This window comes from Camelus dromedarius, chromosome 26 (genome assembly GCF_036321535.1).
Source record: "Camelus dromedarius isolate mCamDro1 chromosome 26, mCamDro1.pat, whole genome shotgun sequence".
Lineage (NCBI taxonomy): Eukaryota > Metazoa > Chordata > Mammalia > Artiodactyla > Camelidae > Camelus > Camelus dromedarius.
The window spans coordinates 2,130,125-2,144,925 of NC_087461.1; the positions used below are offsets into that span (position 1 = coordinate 2,130,125).

Below are 14,801 nucleotides of genomic sequence, written 5' to 3' on the forward strand. Positions count from 1 at the left end.
ATTATATAACATTTCCACTATGTTAATCGTGTATTTTGTAAGACATTTTAAAATTATTTTAAGAAAATATTTGATTAAATGTAGATTTGTTTTAAAATCATGCATTTTTAATCAAGAAGGACCAGTAATTAGCTTTGATTCTTAAAGTAGTAGCATACCCATCAAATAAGGGACATGTGCCAGGGCTCCAGGAGGGGCCGAGCCCATGACTTGTGTTTGTGTGAATAACTAAACATTTGCTATGCCTGGGGACTTACTGCTAATTTAATTTGAGACCACTTAACAGAGATTCTGACAGTCCCAATTAACCTGATAATCAAGAATCCCCATACAGCACAGTCCTCACATAAGAACTTTCTAAATGTGGGCAGCCACTTTAACTGACATCTTGAAAAGGTGCCCAGAAATCTAAATCAGCGAAATCAGTGAGAGTTTCCCCTGAGAAACATGCATGTATTATTTTCCAGTTGTCCATGTACTGAGTAAATGTTCCATAAATGGTCAATTATTAAAGTATGTTATGAATATTGCTACGAATAGGAGGAATTGACTGAGCTCTTCACGCATGTGTTAGGAGACGTTCTTCACACATGTTAGTATCTGGTGTACTCCTCAAACTCCCTCGAGTGAGGTGTTACCATCCCCATGGCTGGCATGGAGCCTGAGACCCCAAGCACTCAGGTAAGTGTCTAGAGTGGTGGACCCGGGACTCCCTCTGTAGCCTGAAAGCCCAGCCTGGCTCCTTCCGCCAGCCCACTAAGGGTCCTAAGCAAAAATTCTCTTATTTACTTATTCATTAATCTGATCCCTGTTTTGTATCCCCAAATTATTTTAGAGTAGTTCCCGACAGATTTAACAGAGTGAACTTTTTAAACAATACGGATTCAAACTATACTCAGGGTACTGAATGAATTTATGCGCCAAACTGGAACATATTACATGCTCCTGGTGCTCTCCCAAAGCTCTTCAGATTTAAAATTATATAAAATATTAAAAGAAGCTAATCTGATGACACCATGTCAAGTTATAAAATACTCTAGAAGTTGTCTTCAAGTTGTGAAATACTCGACACCAGTTGTCAAGTTGTGTGCATAATAATCACATAGGAAAGTGTCTCCAAGATATGCCGTGTGTGTGTGCAGTTCTGCAGGGAAGGAAGCAGTCGAGGGGGTCTCGCCCTTACACCTTCACAGCCGCGTCTACACAGACCAGAGTAACTGGTCGACTCAACTCATTTCAAGTAGATGTCACCACGTAAACAGAAACTGTACACTGACAACTCATTCACTGCTTGCTCAAGCTAGATCCTTGCAAAGAATGGGATTTGGTTAAATTCAGATTAAATAAAAAGAATTATTTTCAAGTTATTAAGACTTTCAAAATTTCTATTTAAGCCGAAAATGCCATCTTGTTATACATGACATAAGCCTGAATTGTTGTCAAGTGCACAGTGAATTCTTCTGGGGGTACTGATTGCTTCCTGATAATATTTATAGTATTATAATAACTTAATATCTTCAAATCTTTGATTTTAAATTTGTATGTTTTATAGATGAGTATCAAACAAAAATACTGCACCAGAATTCCTTTGAGGATCTCTGAGAGTGCATTATTAGAGTGGGTGCCAATAACAACTTTTCATATAAATCTACCCATGCTTAAGTTAGGATATTGGACATATGGTTTGTGGAAATATTTGATGCATTTGCATAAGACACACAAGTTTGGGGAAGAATGACCATTTTAATCAGGCTGACTGAGATGAGAAGAGGGAGGTGTGACCATCTGTTTAACTTTGTTTTGATTTTATTTAGCACCTGCAAAAAAAATTTAGATTTGAGCCACTTCTGAACCAAGGAAACGTAAAGAACCCATCTAGGAATGCCTCTCCTGTCCTTCTCAAGGAAAGGAAAGGTCAAGTTAGAAACAAGACACACAAATACACACACAAACCATCTACCCTTTGAAACCTAAAGTCTGTAGTTTATACTTCATTTGGTAACTCTGGGTCTTAGGATTCTAAGACAACACTGAGCATGGATGCTGATATTTGCTGATACACATAAAGGCAAATAGGAAAAAAGTGAAGTCATTATTCGCAGGGATGAGAGAGGCTTCTGACCTGAGAGAGGTAGTTATACAATTTGCCAATTCAAAGCTGTTTACATAATGGTTATAAATGGGTACACTATCTTCCCTATGAAAGAATGTCTCTACACAAATATTGACATGACACGAATATACAGGAATTCAATCCCCAGTTATAGTTCAATGCATAAAGAATGTCTAGAACTTAGTAGGCACTCAATAAATATCAACTGAATCGATGAAGAACATTCCATAGTTTTTTGAAGATTTTTAAACGATACATAGATTTGAACTTAAATACATTTTTTTCACCAAAGGGGTTTATCCTAAGGTTTTTGTCTTGCAGTTCCTGAGATAAGTAATGTGATAATTTCTAATATTGACATTTTTGAAATTTTCTTGAATTCTTGACTAAATGCCCTTTGTGGCAGTAATTTGTCCTTTCTCATTCTGGATTTTGTTTGTATTCTGTCTATAACCAGTCATATTGAAGATTTAATTATTAATCTTTCAAAGACTCAGCTTTTATTGTAGTTCTCTGTTTTAATCATTTCTGTCCTTATAATTCTTTCTTTTTTGATTTTACTCTGATGCTCATTTTTTCCCCCTGGCTTTTTGAGTTGAAAATTCAGCTTGTTTTCAGTCTTCTTTGTATCTCTAGTTAAATTTATAACTTTGCATCCAAGTACTGGTTTAGTGCTGCTCCTCACATTTTGGTATGCAATGCTTTTCTTTGTCATTCAATTTTCAGTATTGTTCTTGAGACTTCCTTTTTAATTCAAGGGTTGTTTTGGTAGTATTATTTTAGGTTTTTTGAAACAAGGGTTTTTTTTTTTTAGCTTAATTTGTTAATTAGATCTAACTTGACTATATTTTTAGTAAACTTAGACTGTTCAGCTATTTTTCTTCTGTAAATGTATTAAGATATGCAGGGCAGGCTGCTACAGAATCCTTTTTTTGTAAATACTCCATATGGGCTGCAGAGTGGGAATTTCTGTTTTTTATATGTAAAGTTATATATAGAATATACATACGTGGGTAAGCATGCACGCATATATACACACGGAACTTCTGTATATTAGATCATTATCTTTTGTATTTTGTATACTTGAGTTGAAAATTTCCCAGCAAATGTGTTAAAATCTCTGAATAAAATCTTTTTTCCCTATTATTTTGTCAACTGTTGTCATCAGAAGTTTTAGGCTACCCACTGCAGCAGTATTGCATCTTCTGATTGATTTTTCCAATATTTTACATTTTCCTTTGTCTCTTATGACTGTTTTGAATTAAACTGCATTTCCCTTTAAAACTGCTTTTTCATTCATTTGCTTTATTTTTGCCTAATGTATCTACATCTGTTTCCATACTGTAATTTTCAACATTTCTGAGTATTTCTATATGTAAATTATAGATCTTTCTCCCTCATCGAATTTGTAATTTGACACAAATACGTGTATTATAATCATAATTATATTAAAATTTATCTTTACCGTTTTACTCATGTTTCCTATATTCAATATTAAATTATTTTCTCTTTTTCTTTTTATTGGGCACAGTAAATTTTCTTATGGCACTTTAAAATTGACGAATTTTATTTCAATTATTCTGTGGTTAACACTATTTCATGTGCTTCTCCATAAGCTACAAGAAAAAAATCTCTTACGACATACTTCGTATGTGTATGGTTTAAAAAATAGCATTAAAAGGATACCCAGGAATTTACCACCCACAGTCAACAGGTAACATTACCAAGAATTCTGAAAGACTCTGTTCACTCTCCATCATAAGCTCCACATTTCCACAAGTAACTGCCATCTTAAATTTTGTGTTTATCATTGCATTTGCACTTAAAAGTCTTTCCAAATGTGATAAATATTTCTAAACAATATGATGCTTCATTTTGAATGTTATAGAAACTTACATAAATAGAATTCTACTGTGTGACTTGCTTTTTTGCTTAACATTATGTGTTTGAGAATCATTTGTATTGATAAAGAGGTATTTCATTACTATTTGTTCCTGTATATATCTATAGTTTAAATAAACCACACATTATTTTACATTTGCCTAAAAGTGGACATTTGGACCCACTTGTTTTTATCTTTTTGCCATTATGAGTGATGTGGCTACAGACATTTGTAAACATTCCTCTGAGGACCCATGATTCTCTCCACAACGAGTACTGTCAAACTCGGTGTTTCCTTGCAGTCTGCTCAGAAAGAAAAGCTATCACCCTTTAAGCTGGACTTGTACTTTGCTAGATACCAATGAAAGTGAACATCTATTCACATATTATTTCCAGGCATTTGTTTAAAGTATACATTTCAATGACTTTTGATAGTTACTTACACTCATAAAACCACCACCACGTTAAGATACAGAGCATCGCATCTCCCCCAAAAGGTTTCTAACACTCTGGAACAGCCTGTAGGTCCTTCAGTACCGGTGCAAGACAACCACCACTGTGAACTGGCTTGTATCTTACAGAATATGGAATCAAATACTGTGTGCCCTTTAGAGTTTGCTTTCTTTCACTCAAAATAATGATTTTGAGATTTATTTAAGCTGCTATGTGTATCGGTAGGTCTTCCCTTTTTATTGCTGAGTGGTATTCCATTGTATGAATATGCCACTTTTTGCTTATTCATTCATATAATGACGGACATAGGTTGTTTCTTGATTGGAGTTATTGCAAATAAAGACGTTAGGAATATAATATACACGCTTTTGTGTAGCCATCCGTTTTCATCTCTCCTCAGCAAATACCTAAATGGGAAGGGCTGGGTTGTATAGTAGATGTACCTACTTTTTAATACAGCTGAAAGGAAAACCTGTTTGTCCAGACTCACAGAATGCTTTTGTACTCCAAGTGCGTGGATGTTTTTCCCACCCCAAGCAACAAAGCAACTCTGCAGTTCTCTGCAGGCACTGACTGGGTATAACTCAATTCTGACACTATCTACCCACTATCTGACCAACAGGTTAAGGCCTCAGTCCCATAAGACTGCCCCCGCCACCAATTCAGATGCCAGTTTTAGGTCTAGATTGTCACATGTGCTTCTGATACATGGGCTATAGATGAGAGGTTCCCATGACCCCCTCCTCAGGTTTGATGACTTGTTAGAACTTACACAACTTAGGAAAACAGCGTACTTACTAGATTACTGGTTTGCTATAAAGAACACAAGTCAGGAACAGCCTATAGAAGAGACGTACAGGGCGCAGAGCTTACATGCTTCTTCAGGGCACGGCACCCTCCCACCCCAGCACCCCTATGTGTTCACCAACCCTGATGCTCTCCAAACCACGTTCCTTTGGGGTTTTATGGAGGCCTCATTACATAGGTGTGACTGATTAAATCATCGCCTTTGCTGATTAACCCGGCCTCCAGCCCTCTCAACTCCCTGGAGTTCTGAAAGTGGGGTAGAGCTTAAGTTCCAAGACTCTAATCACCTGGTTGGTACCCCCGGCAACCAGCCCCCATACTTCAAGTTTTCCAAAAGTTACCTTGTTAGCATAAACTGAGGCTTAATTTAAAGGGCTTGTGAAGAATAACAAGACAGTCCTTTTTCCTTTATTTCACTTATCACTTGGGAAATTACAAGGGTTTTAGGATTTCTGGGGACCAAGGTATAGGGACCAAGACCAAATGTAAATTTCTTATTATAAATCACAGTATCACAACAGCTTTATGAAGATTCAATTCACACAGCATACAGTTCACCTACTGAAAGTGTACAATTTAGTTCTCTTTCTTACATTCACAGAATTGTACAAACATCCATTTGAAATATTTTGATCACTCCAAAAAAGAAAATGCTGTATCCATTAGCAGGAACTCTTCATTTCCCTCAGTTTTCCCAACTCTAGGCAACTACTTATCTACTTTCTATCTCTATAGATTTACATACTCTGGATATTTCATATAAGTGGAATCATATGTGACCAATAAGTGGTCTTTGTGACTGGCTTCCCTCATTTAGCATAATATTCCCACAAGTTATAGCAAGTGTCAGTTCTTCATTCCTTTTTATTGCCTAGTAATATTCCACTGTGCAGATACATCACACCTTACTTATCCATTCACTAGCTGATGGACATTTGGGTTGTCTCCACTCTTGGCTATTCTGTATAGTGCTATATGAATATTCATGTACAAGTTTTTACATGAATTAATGTTTTTTATTTTCATGGATATTTATCTAGGATTGGAACTGATGGGCCATATGGTAACTCTAGGTTTAACATTTTGAGGAACTGACAGACTGTTTCCTAATGTGGCTTCACCATTTTTCATTCCCATCAGCAGTGCACGAAGTTCCAATTTCTCCACTTATAGGTGGAACTTGACCTTTAAAAATCTGCCAAAGAATTTTCCAAAGTGACTGTGCCATTGTACATTTGCTCCAGGAGGGGAGGAACTCCAGTTTCTCTGCTCTCTGGCCGACTTTTGGTATGAGGTCAGTATTCTAAATTTTACCCATTCTAATGAATGAGTGGTGGTGTCCCATTGTGCTCTGAACCCAAATCTCTCTGGTGAGTAGTAATGTTCTCACATGCTCTTCTTTTTCTCTCTTTAAAGTGGAACCATGGGCCAATATTTTTAAAACATTGTTCTTTTCTTAAAGAAACATTTAATACTGTAAACTCTCCTGTAAACACTGTACGCATCCCACCAATACTGATGTCTTTTATTTTTCTTACATTCACTGCAATATTTTCTAATTTCCTTTGTGATTTTTCCTTTGACTTAGGAATTGTTTAGAAGTGTGATGTTTATTTTCCAAATATTTTGGGGTTTCCAAGATAACTCATTATTATTGATTTCTACTTTAATTCTGTTGTGGTCAGAGGCCAAATTGTGTATGATTTCAAATTTTCCAAATTTACTGAGACTTGTTTTATGGCCCAATATATAGAGTTTTTACCTTGATAAACATACCACACATACTTGAAAAGAATATACACTCTGGTTTAGGGGCATAGTGTTCTAACATCAACTAGATCATAGTAAGTAATAGTTAATCAGACCCTCTGTATCTTCATTAATTTTTGTCTAGCTGTTCTATCAGTTGCTAAAAAAAAAAAGGATTTTTAAATCTACTATGTGGAATTTCCTATTTCTCCCTTTAATACTATTGATATTCTCTTCATGTATTTTGAGGCTCTCTTACTAGGTTCACACAGATTTACATTCGTTATGACTTCCTGATGAATTAACACTTTTATCAATTTGGAATTCTCTTATCCTTGACAACAATTTTTGGTCTTGAAATTATACGTGTTTGCTGTTAACACAGTGACTCCAGCTCTGTAATGCTTTCTGTTCAGATAGCTTTTTTTCCCCATCCATTTACTTTCAACTATTATGTACACTTAAATCAAAAACAAATCATCCTTTATAGACAACAAACAGTTGGTCCTCCCTTTAGCATCCATCCTGATATTCTCTGCCTTTTAAATGAAGTGTTTAGTCCATTAACTTTTTTTTTTTTGGTGAAGTAAAGAAAAGGGTGGAATTTAATGACCCACTGAAAGGAGAAGCTTCATACAGTATGTGTAGTTTGGAACTGTTCAAGTATAGTTTCTTTTATAAAAAGTGTCACAAAAACAAACCCCATTTAAAAAGAGTTCTTAGCAGAGAAACAGCGAGACACGTTCATGCCAAGCAAGCACACGGCAGACACCTTTACACCTCAGCTGTGCAGTTTGGAGGCTGAAGGTCCCAGCAGTGCCGTCCTCAACATGGACTGTGCAGCCTGTGGAGGCAGTTTTTGGCACAGTTTGATCTTCCTCTACAGAAGAAAACTTCTCAACCAAATTTAACAAAGCTTTGTACACAGGCTCATTTTCACGGTTTTGTAGAGCTTCAGTTTTGCCCAAACTTCTACATTCCTCAATCATTATACTAAGTTTCTCAGTTTCACCTAATTTCTCAGCAGCCTGAAAGATATTTGAAATGCCATCCAGAACAACTGGTATCTTTCACAGTGAAGAGATCCATCAATGGTTCCATCAGGTCACAATGAACAAGGTATGCAATCTGTTCAACTGTGCCACCACTTGTACACTTGGCCACGGCACACACAGCTTCCTTTTGCATCTCAAGTCTGCCTTAGGGAGAATACCAACAAGAAACGGGGCTAATGCAAGATTTACAATGGACTGTAGTGGGTCCTGGCGGCCAGCGTGATGTTTAACACTGTCCACTTAGCTCCCTTCTGAACATTAGTTTTGGAACCTGTTAGCAGGCTGCGAAAGACGGCAAGTGCTCCCTCATCTATTACAACCTGGGTCTGTTCCAGTGACAGTGTCTCCTGTGTCTCTTAGTGCACGAGTCACAATTGGCAATTCAGTAGCTCTTGAAAGCTTCACAAGTTGGGGTACCACCTCTGTCCTCACAACCACTTCAGTCCGTCCATTTGGACCACCAGTAAGGTAGGAAATGGCCCAGCAGGCATCCGCTAATACTTCTGGTCATCAAGATGCAGAAAACAAACCACAGCATGAAGAGTCTGCTCAACAGCATATGAGCTGGGTGCAGCATTCTTGCTGCGACACAGGTTTAAGCACGTCCAGGTAAGACACATATCCAGATGACTTACCAGGAACCGCAAGAAGAGCCAACAGCAAGTCAGCTGCACCGCACCTGAGAGCCAAGTCCCAGAACCCTGAACCGCCACCTGCAATGCTTCCCAGGGCCCCCACAGCCTGGTCCCTGATGTCAGCCCAGGGAGAGGCCGACAGAGAAGTGATGCTGGGACAGCACCACCGTCTACCCCTGCCGCGGTCTGTTCTGATGTCCCGGAAGCAGCGTTAGTGGGGGAACAAGCAGATTCAAATTGAATGGAACTACAATCAGCTCTGCCCAAGAAGGACACAAATTTTGGAATCAAACAAGCCCAGATTATGTTGTCTATAGGGGCGCTGTTTTCCCCTAGAAAGCAGATTTCTAGCAGCTTGAGTCACTTGGAGCTGCCTTTCCAAATTGTTGCTATTTATGCCTTTGACAATGTCATCAACAGACCAATTTATAGTGCCCTGGTTGTCGCAGTTTTCCTGCAGTGAGAAGCAGCGTCATCAGGAATGAGGCAGCGTCATTCTCCTTTTCAGCATGTGGTCGGCCTTCTTAGCTTTCCTCAGCTCCACATTAACTGCTGCTCGGCACTGCTTCATTTCTGCACTGCCTTTCCCCATGTTCTTAAGGCCAGCAGCTGGTGAATGAGCATTCTCATGGATGGCCGTGGTTCTGAGACAAAGGCAGAAGCTACACAGCAGGCTCAGGCTTCCACAGGAGGTGGTGCAGCACCCCAGACACCCAAATGCTTGCCAAGTAAACTTTGCTGACTTCCAGAGTCGGGCTAGAGCTTGCTGGGTCTGCATAGCATTGCTCAGTCAAGGACCTCAAAGTGCCTCTTAGCCTGATTAAGAGACAAAAGATGGAAATCTTCCTTCTTTTTATAAATAAACAGAAACAGAAAGTAGCTAGCTGGCATAGTCAGTATGGACCCTGAAGTAAAACTGCTTGACTTTAAAACCTGATTTTATCACTAAATAGCTTAAATGATCAATCCTTGGGAAATTATTTGACCTCTTTAGGCTCCAATTTCTTATTTTTAAAACACTGGCAATAATGCGCTCATTCACACCTGAAGAGCTGCTATAAAATTTAACTGAGAAAATAGGTGGCATGTACCTTGCAAGATGCCCAGCAGAGTGTCATATGGGGCCTTGAACTGAGACCCAGTTTGAGTCCTGGGTCTGCAGCCCTTCAGACCCTGGGTGACCAACCATCTGGGTGACATAACTTTTTAGCTAACCAGATAAAAGAGAATCCTATAAGGGTAAAAACTAAAAACTGGCCCACACATTCCCATGCCAAATCCATCTTGACTTTCAGGCCTATGAGTGGAGATTCCAAAACCATTTTCACACGTTTCCTTGTCACTGGGATTACTCAGGCTACCCGGCTTCTGCCAAGCAGGCAAAATCGATGGAGAAGTGAGTGAATAATAGATGAGAGCCAAAAGTCTCCTTGTAAGCATGGTGGTGAAGGTGTCTTCTCAGTGAGGATGCAGTTCCTAGTCCAAGTGATAGTAACCATGGCAGCAATGTGGCGACAACAGTGGGTATGGGGATTCCCCTCTTGGTCCAAGCTGAACAGCTTTCAACCCATGTGTTTTACCTCTTCAGAAAACTGCCTGACCTATCTAATATCTTTGTTCATTCACTCAACAAATATTTGCATTGCACCTACTATGTGCTCCATACTGCTTATGCGTTTTGGAATATATCATCAGAGAAAATAGGTGCTAGCATTATAGCAGGTGAAAACAAATACAAATGTGCAACAGAATAAATAATTGTAACAGTACAGGAGAAGGTGGGAAATACTCTGGGAAAACAAAAGGTAGAATCAGAAAGAGGGATCTGGTGTGTCAGAAAAGGAGAGGGCTCCAAATGTAAAAAGGGGGCTGGTCTGTCATGGAGCAAGTGAGATTCGAAAGGAGCCTGAAGCAGGGGGAGAGAGCCCAACGTGGATGTCCTGGGGAAGCTCACTGTGAGAGGTAAGTGCCACTGCAAGGCTGGAGGGCAGGATTCACCTGCCTTGTTCAAGGAATCGTGGGAGGCCAGTGTGGTTGTGGTAGGGTGAGCCTGGGATGGGTTACATGCAGCTTCTCTGAACAGGCACCTGAGGTCCAGCCACATGAAACAGCTGAGTTCCTCGCTGGGAAACTGTCCCTCACCCTCCTCCCTGGACCACCTGATTTTCCTGACACCTCCAGCACCAGCTGTGTTCTCTGTGGGAGTCTCCCCAGCCCCCACCTTCATGCCCTCAGCCACTCCCCAGGCATCCCTGCTCCATGCCCTGTCCTGTGACCAGTCCTTACTGGACTGCTGCAAGGGCCACCAGGATAGGAAGTGAGTCTTATTCATCTCTGTCTTCAGCTCCTCGCTGGAAGAGATTCAACTTTTAGATATGGTTGGTGCATAGATGAATGAGTGGATCAGTAAGAAAAATTATAATCTCTATTTTCTCCCTTTAGGTCAATTAACGGTTCTAGCTTACATTACCCAATAGTATACATATCAAATGTGAAATTGTTCTAGGATTTATATAGTATAGCTACAGAGTAAGTTCCCTCAATAATAAAATTAATTTGACTGAAATGGTTTCCAGCTAGGAACCACCCACAACGGGCCAGATCTTTCTCGCCTTAACCCCAGCCTAGGAGTGCATTAAGCACTTTGGGTGTGCTTTCAGGCTGCCAGGGTGGCCAATGAGTGAATCACTGCTTCAGTACCTAGGCCCTTCCAATGTTTTCTTGGGCCCAAAAGAGTCTTATATAGTACTAAAAAATAGTTCAATGCGTTAATTATACATTCAACTTATCTCCAGTTGTCACTTAAGAGGCTTTGTCAAGAAACCTATATCAAACACCTTCCTATATCAAAATAAGGAAATGCATGCTTATAAATAATTTTATAGCACGTATGTGTTATCATTGCATTGTATACGTACATGCAAGCAATTCTGAGGAAACCAGAAGCTCACAGGCCAGAATGATTACACAGTGTCCTCCTGATTACAACACATCCTCCTGGACCTGCTGCACATTACAAAGTAGCCCAGTTTACCAAACTTGGTAGGGCTGAAGTTTACTCACTGACTCAGTGTATTTGGGGAAGATTTAGTGCAATTTTAAATACTTTGTTGCTAAGCTCACATCCTTAAAAGTACGTTTATACAATGCTAATTACTCATACAATTGAAAAATGTACTTTGTTTTACACCAAATAACTTCTTACAATTGGATTTTAATGTATTAGTATTAGGGTAGATTTAATCAAAGATTAAGCCTATTCATAGGAAATATAGATTTGGACTTGTCATTTTAAAAAATTTTAAAGGAAGAAAGTAGTTTTGTACATGTACAAGGGTTGATTTGGGGTTGTGCATCATATTAAACCATATAAACATATTATGATAATAATTTGCATTATATTACATTTTTGTCTAAAGTCTTAGGAAAGAACATGTGTGCATTGTGTGTGTCCTGGTAGGTTAAATTCCCTTCATTACTCTTTTTTTTTTTAACAGTATTCACAGATTTATTTAACTATTCTCATCCAGTTATTTTTAGGGTGTGTTTTAAGTTAAATTTATGAAATTCATTTAGATTTTACTTGGAATTACATCAGATTTATACATGAATATGGAAGGAAATTACATTTTTATAATATTAATCCACTCTCCACTCTGGAATTTGTTCTGTCATTTATTCAATGAAAAATCTTCTGTACAATTTGAATTTTCTTCGTCCAATGTATACTTCTTAATTGAATTATACATAACAACAGGAAAGCTACGTGCTCAGAAAGGACAAACAAGTGTTCTGTGTTCTGTACGACTTCTGTATCGCTATGTAAGGGGATGTGGTCGGCCAGTATAGTTTTTCCAAATGTCAGAATGGTCATTTATAAAGAAACCTTGTGTGTGTGCAGCACCAGCTCGTTACCCAGCAGGTGGTACAGCAGAAGGCCTCCTACCCTTCACAGACTAGATATTATCACAGTACAACCAATAAAAGCAGCATGATCATTACTAGATAAGGGCACTACTGTGTAGTAAACACTTTATTTAAACCTAAAATTAGTAATAAAATGAATGAGGATTTTCTATAAATATTTTGTATCCTGTATTTCTTGAGAAAACAGAAAAGTGACAGCCAAGCATCACATTTTTTAGAAAATAAAACACAGAGAAGATCACTGCTCTAGCACAATATAGATTTGTTTAACTTTTCCTGAATTAAGGAAATCACTGTCATTCTTCTCTTACCATGCACCCAGGTTAAATGTGGAGGTTAGCCTTTGAAAAAAAAGGACCATCTAAAAATTAATGTGATGGTTCCAGTAAGTATAGGGAGTTTTATTGAAACAATTTTTAAATTACAGGAATTTTCATTGTCAACTTTCTGGAATCTCCAGCATCACAATCTTTTCTAGTTATACCAGGACAAGGTCAGGGTGAGGCACCTAGTTATCTACTAAATCTCATCATCCATCTGCCTTCCAGAGACATGTACACCTAAAACGACAGGTCTGTATTTTCTTTACTACTTTTTAAGTAGAAATAAAATTTTCCCCTAGACTGTGCTACTAAAAGGTTCAGATAAGAGAATGTAAAACATACAGCAATTTTATGTTCTATGAAGTGAAAAATTATCTATCATTTTTCAGCTTCATGCACAAAGAACTACCCCAGTCAACATTCTGAAGATTTTATGACATGGTTAAAAATGTTAGCGTTGGATGATATGGAATCTCAAGGTAATTCATTTCACTCTAACACATATTTTGTCAAAGAAGCATATGTGTCACTCCCTTTTTTTTTTTTAAACGTAGCTTAGGAAAGAGAAACTGCAAGTATCAGCCCCCTCACCTCAATCTTGCTCACAGAGCCCAGTCCTGGAGCTGCGGGAGTGGGAGAGTGAGCACCAGGCACTAGCAGTGCTAGAGCATCCTGAACAAAAACCTACCAAATTACCAATCTCCATTTAAACATTAGAGCAGCTAAGATTTACTGAATGCTTGCAATGGGCCAGGTACCACACTAAGCACATTTGCAAGATGACCTCATTCAATTCTCACAGTAACCTCATGAGCTAATGACTATTAGCATACATATTTTTCAGAGGAGGAAACAAGTTTTTCCAGAAGTCAGTAGAAAAGTATCCACGTTATGCAACTGTCATTGCAAAGCCAGCATCTGAACCTGGATGGCAGGACCCTGCCATGTGCCAGCTCACAGTGGCAGTTAAAAAAAAAAGTGGCTCCGAAGTTCTTTGCCACTTGGCTCATCACGAGGTGGATCTCTCACCTCACCTTGACTCTAGTCTCTGTGACCAACAAACAGACAGAGCTGAAGTGATGCCCAGATGGCAGAGAAAAGCTTGGAATTCACAACTCAGGGGCACCATCTCTATGGGTTATCCATGCTTTACCTTCATGGCTCGTCATGCTCCAGACAAAGACCCTGGCAGGTAGGGGGAGACACACACACACTGACCACACACACATACACACCTAGGACTAGCAAGACGCAGATGGTCAGTCACAACTTGGGGATGCCAGTGAAACCTACAACTGCCCTTGATGGAGAATCACTGCCCTTCGAGGAACCATCCTGGGGCTGCTCCACACTCCAGCCCACCTTGTGCTTCACCTGCCTCTTCTGATCCCTGTTCTCACCTTGTCCTTTCAAATATATTCCTTTCTGTGGTCTCCACTCACTGGTTAGGGGAGCTGCCCCAGGCTATCGGTTCTATCAAGAGGGTTCCTACCCATCTTTCTGCCCTCCAGTCTTTTCTAGTGATCTGATCTAGAGGTCTGCTTCCCTCACATTCATCTTCTTGACTTTTGACAGCTCTATGAGTACCTACTCTATGGATTAGGACACCAAACTTAAATGCCACCTAGGTAACATTCAGAGGAGAAATAACTAGGTACCAGACAGTAGGGAGTGGTGGGGTCTTTAGCAAGCTTATTTGCAATCTAGAATACTTAGATTCAAATGTTTCAGAGCATCTTCAAAACAAAACCAGTCTAGAGAAATGAAACTGGAATAAGGTCCTCATTTTGATCCATTGCAACTCTGGTTCAAATCTATTCCTGGGACTAAATCAGTGCAATGCCCTAGTTCTGAAGTC

General features: G+C 39.1%; 1 pseudogene; it reads right to left on the reverse strand.

Annotated features, from left to right (window-relative positions):
- Positions 1-7,697: 7,697 nt before the first annotated feature.
- Positions 7,698-14,102, reverse strand: LOC105104495 (importin subunit alpha-1-like; annotated as a pseudogene).
- Between the last annotated feature and the right edge of the window lie 699 nt (positions 14,103-14,801).